We start from the raw sequence: 5,622 nt of genomic DNA, 5'->3' as shown, positions 1-5,622 counted from the left end.
CCTAATTGCTTTTTATTGAATGATCCTTCTCAAAATAAGGTAAGTAAAAGATCATTTTCTTAAAATTATCATGCATTCTAAGGGAAGATTACAATGCAGATCGATCAGAGTGTCTAACATGCATTTAAAAAGCAAAGAACGTTTCATTTCCAGTTTTTCTGAACGTTTGGAATTTCTAGTTGATGGCTAAGAAGCAACTAGCCTTCTCTTGTAATACATCTCTCTCTCTTCTATATATATAAATAAGACTATAGTGTTTTCACTATATGAAAACACTATAGTTTTATTTAGGAGCTCTGATAGAATAGTGCCTAAGGCACTTGACTGCTAACCAGAAGGCTGGCGGTTCAAACCCACCAGCCACTCCTGGGAAGGAAGGTTAGGCAATCTACTTCTGTAGTGATACTGCCTTGGAAACCCAAGGAGGGGTCGCTATGAGTCAGGGCCGACTCGACGGCAAATAGCAACAACATAGTCTTATTTAAATCAAACTTAAAAAGCATTTACATTTCAATAATATCTCACAGATGTCAAATATCTGAATGAATTATGAAGCCCTTATCAATCATGTGAACTTTTAAAATGTATAGTCAGAGTTAGCTCATTTGGTTTTTCCCCGTGTTTCCTCCAGATGTTCTCGTGTCAAACATACGCTTTTATATATTTTTTAATGATATTTTACTATGTATAAAACTAAAAAGTGCTGTGTTGGATGAAAAAATATATGAATCAGATACACTAGAGTGAAAATGATAGTGGAGATGCAAATAATAAGATGTCCGAATGAATGGAGTCATGGTACTTTATTAAAGTGACTTTAAACAGGTGTGGAAAACAGTGATGGAAAAATCACTGCAAGTGAGTGATCTAAAAGTCATGGCACCCAAGAACTGTGGTTGTTGTTGTTATGTGCAACTCATAGCAACCCCTTCCTTGGGTTTCCGAGGCAGTATCACTACGGAAGTAGATTGCCCAACCTTCCTTCCAAGACTAGAAGTATTAAAATATCACAATAATGATTTAGAAAAGATTAGAGATCTAGAAATATAATTATGGAGCTTAAATGTACTTCAGAAGTCAATCACATTGGTTAGGTCCACCTTCTGTGGTGATGATCCCATCCCTTCTGTGGTGTTTCCAGAGAAATTCTCCATTTATGAAAAGATTACAGTGTAATTTAAGAGGATCTGTGGCAGTCACCACTTAGCAAACAAAATTGTCCATAATAAGGTGAATGATATGAACAAATTCCCAACTAATAAAAAATAAACAAGATTTCTGAAAACATATTTGAATGAATACTGTAATAAGAGATATAATTAATTATGGAAGACTTCATGGAAGATCAAACCTAAAATAACTCTTTAAAACTTGAACAGTGCATCCCAGAAAAATATTAAGATGAATATAAAGTTTTTAACTTAGTAGGCAATAGGTGTCTTATAGTGCAATTATTTAATAATGTTGGTAGATCAGTATTTTTAGTGTTTCTTTTAACAAATAAACTTATACCATAGTTTCATTTTGTATCCCATCAATGACATAGAATTCTCACTTGAAAAAAATATCTTACATTAAGACATGTTTTTAAATTCACCGTGTTCATATAACATCTTGAATAATGTCAAGGTCAAACTAGGGTGTAGGAGGCAACATCCTGAGGAAACATCTCTGGAGTACAGATGCTTCCTCTGGAATCTTGAAACTCTGAATTTATAATCTCATTACCTCAATAACTGATTTAAGGAATTGATTTCTTTTTAATCTTTAGATCCTCCCTACTTATTAGCAGACTATAGGAATCACAGATGAACCATGCCCTAAAATAGAGATGCTAAGAATTCAAGTGTCATAGGGTTTGATGTTGTTGTTGTTGTTGTTGTTGTTGTTCTGTCAAGTTGGATCCGATTCACAGTGACCCCTCCTTGGGTTTCTGAGGCAATATCACTACAGAAGTAGATTGCCCAACCTTCCTTCCAAGGAGTGGCTGGTGAGTTTGAACTGCCAGCCTTCTGGTTAGCAGTCAAATGCCTTAGGCACTATGCCACTAGAGCTCCCTGGTTTGATGGTGGGTACTAAATGAGTTAATGTATATATAAAGTGTATTGCAGTTTGGCACACAACGGATTATTAAGGATCCCAAAACAAACAAACAAACCCACTGTCATCAAGTTGTTTCTGATTATTAGCAAACTATAGGACAGAGTAGAACTGTCCCATAGAACTGCCCCATTTCCAAGAAAGTAGACTATCACAGCTTTCTCCTGCAGAGTGGTTGGTAGGTTTGAACCACGGATATTTTGTTCATCCATTGAGCATTGTAACCGTTGTACCACCAGCAACTTTTTTCATGTCTACTTTTCATTTAATCCTCAACATGACCTAAGGAGAAAGTTACTGGCTTCTTATTAAACAAAAGGGAAATTCCATTCCAAAATTTTTAGATTACTTGTTTAAAGTAACTGACTTTAGTTTGTGGTGTCATGAAGGGAAATTGTGTCACTTGGTGCCAGATGTTTTATGTTATTTCCACCTAAGTTACTACACCCCATCTTCTATGAATGGATGACTAATGCATAATCATGTTTTATCATTGTTTATAACTCTTTCTATCTTCCTTGCCCCTTCCTACTGCAGATGAAATAAATTGTTGGCAATGTTACTAATAAACAACAGCTACCCTGAAGAATTTATCTTACTAGGCTTCACTGACAGTCCTTGGTTGGAGCTTCCTCTCTTTGTTATTCTTCTGATAACATACCCAATGGCTATGATGGGAAACATCACAATCATTCTGGTGTCCAAGTTAGACCCTCGGCTCCACAGCCCCATGTATTTCTTCCTCACCAACCTCTCCTTTTTGGACATGTGTTATACCACAAGCATTGTCCCTCAGATGCTGGTTAACCTGGGAAGCTCTACAAAGACAATCAGCTATATGGGCTGTGTGGTTCAGCTTTATTTCTTCCACATGATGGGTGGCACAGAATGCCTGCTTTTGGCTCTCATGTCCTTGGATCGCTATGTGGCCATCTGCAGGCCTCTCCACTACACTCTCATTATGAATAAGCAAATCTGTATCCTACTAGTATCCATTATGTGGCTGAGTGGAATGACCTTTGCTATCTCAGAGGCCACAGTTACATAAAAGCTGCCACTCTGTGGTCACAACAAACTTGATCACTTGTTGTGTGAGATTCCTGTTTTGATAAAGACTGCCTGTGGTGAGAAGAATGCTAATGAGCTAGCACTCTCAGTGGTATGCATATTTTTAGTAGCAGTTCCATTGTGCTTAATTCTTCTTTCCTATGCTTGTATTGGACTTGCTGTGTTGAAGAGTAAGTCTTCTGAAGGAAGGAAAAAAGCCTTTGGGACATGTTCTTCCCACCTCATTGTAGTTTTCTTATTTTATGGCCCAGGCATTAGCATGTACCTTCAGCACCCTTCTTCTATCACTAGGAACCAGCCCAAGTTCATGGTTCTCTTCTATGGAGTGGTATCTCCTACACTCAACCCCTTCATCTACACCCTTAGGAATAAGGATGTGAAGGGGGCATTAGGTAACTTGTTGAGGAGGATTTTCAGTTCCAAGTGAAAGATGGTAGACATCAAATGAAATGATTTAACAATTAGAATATATTCATATAAAATTTCTCTAATAATTCCATATTCTCTTATAATTCCAGAAATGTTATGATAGACGGTGCTTTTTCAAAATGTGTCATGTTTCTGGTATTTTTTTCATTTTTTAACTGTGGTGAAAATATATAGAGAAAAAATATTTGCCTTTTGAACATTTTTTATATGATATTAATTGCATTTATCATGTTGAGTGGCTATCACCACTATGCATTTCCAATTTTCATCACCCTTAACAGAAACTCAGTGCCCCCTAAGTAGTTGCTTCCCTTTTGTTCCTCATTTGCATTTAGTAATCATTAATGCGTTTTGGTCTCTATACATTTGTCTATTGCAGATATTTTATATAGGGGGCATCATTCATATTAGTCTTCTTGTGACTGATTGACTTTACTCCACATAATTGTTTCAAGGTTCTTCCATTGGTAACATGTATCAAGACTTCATTTCTCCCCATGACTAAATAATGCACTATTTTATAAATGCAATACATGTTGTTTATCCATTCATCTGTTGATGTGCATTCGAATTGTTTCCATCTTTTGGCTATTGTGAATAGTGTTGCAATGAACATTAGTGTACAAGTATCTGTCTGCATTCCTGCTTTCACTCTTTTGAGTTGCAAAAATCTCATGGAGGGGGCATCCTCTGATCCCCTCTAACTTAACAAGGGGGAGTAAAAATCACCATCAGCAACCCAAGGCTTATCACCATGAGGCCAGACATACCACCACCCTCCAACCTTTTTACCAATTATGACATCAACCAGCCTTCACATGGCAGTCTCTACTTCTCTGCTGAGTCTGATAATTCATTTCATTGGCCACACAGAATTCACAGACAATACTCAAGATTATGGTATTTATTAGGGAAGCAACAGTTTACAATTCAGGTTCCAGAACTCTCAGGATACAATTCTTCAGTCAGAACAGCCTCCCCTCAGTCAGCCTTCAAGCATGCCTTTCTTTGGCTCTTGGCCTCTCAGTTTCACCTATGCTCTGCCTGGGCAAGTGTTACAAAGTTCTTTTAGCTGTGTCTATTTGGGCACCTAGGTGCACCCCACTCTGCCAGCAAGCCTCCCGGCCAAAGGCACAAAGCTTTCTTGCTCCATGGGCTGGCCAACCTGCAACTCTATCTTGCATCTCTTGGCTCCACTGCCACAGTCTCTGCCATCTCTCTGCCTTCTTTCTGCTGACCTCTCTGCCAGGGAGGTCCAGTGCAGGGATCTGAGTTCCAAGGATGCACTCTACTGCATCTCCATCTCTTCTCCCTTGATGGTAGTGATATTCCCAATTTCTGACCCTGTTGTTGTTGTTAGGTGCCATTGAGTCATCTCTGACTCATAGTGACCCTATGTACAAAGGAATGAAACACTGCTCAGTCCTTTGCCAGTCTCAAGATACTTGCTGTACCTGAGCCCATCGTTGCAGCTACTATGTCAATCCATCTTGTTGAGGGCCTTCCTCTTTTTTCATTGACCCTGCACTTTACCAATCATGATATCCTTCTCCAGAGAATAGTCCCTTCTGACAACTTGACCAATGTACATGCGATGAAGTCTGGCCATTCTCGCTTCCAAGGAGAATTCTGGCTGCACTTCTTCTGGGACAGATTTGTTAGTTCTTTTAGCAGCCCATGGTACTTTCAGTATTATTCACCAACTCCACAACTCAGAAGCATCAACTCTTCAGACTTCAAGAAATTCAGTCCAAAATACATAAATAACAGTTATAATTCAATAATAAGACAAATGACCAATAACAATGGCTAAAATATTTGAGCAGAAAATTCACAAAACATATACAAAATACATGAAGAGTGGAGCTGGGAAGATGGCGGACTAGATAGAAGGACTGTACAGACCCTCTTCAACAAAGAAAAGGGAAACCAATTGACACAGACACAGAAGTTAATCTTGGACCCCTGAGCCTTGAAGAGAAGGATTCAGAAGTAGACTAAACCCCAACTAGCAGAAGAATTTGC

General features: G+C 38.4%; 1 pseudogene; it reads left to right on the top strand.

Moving 5' to 3' along the window:
• The first annotated feature begins 2,656 nt into the window (after positions 1 to 2,656).
• Positions 2,657 to 3,595, top strand: LOC122151672 (annotated as a pseudogene).
• The last annotated feature ends 2,027 nt before the right edge of the window (positions 3,596 to 5,622 follow it).

The sequence above is a fragment of the Orycteropus afer genome, unplaced genomic scaffold (assembly GCF_000298275.1).
Source record: "Orycteropus afer afer isolate SDZICR_OR568_19922 unplaced genomic scaffold, OryAfe1.0 scaffold00632, whole genome shotgun sequence".
Classification (NCBI taxonomy): domain Eukaryota; kingdom Metazoa; phylum Chordata; class Mammalia; order Tubulidentata; family Orycteropodidae; genus Orycteropus; species Orycteropus afer.
The sequence above is the reverse complement of the archived record's forward strand: the minus strand, read 5'-3'. Positions and strand labels throughout refer to the sequence as shown.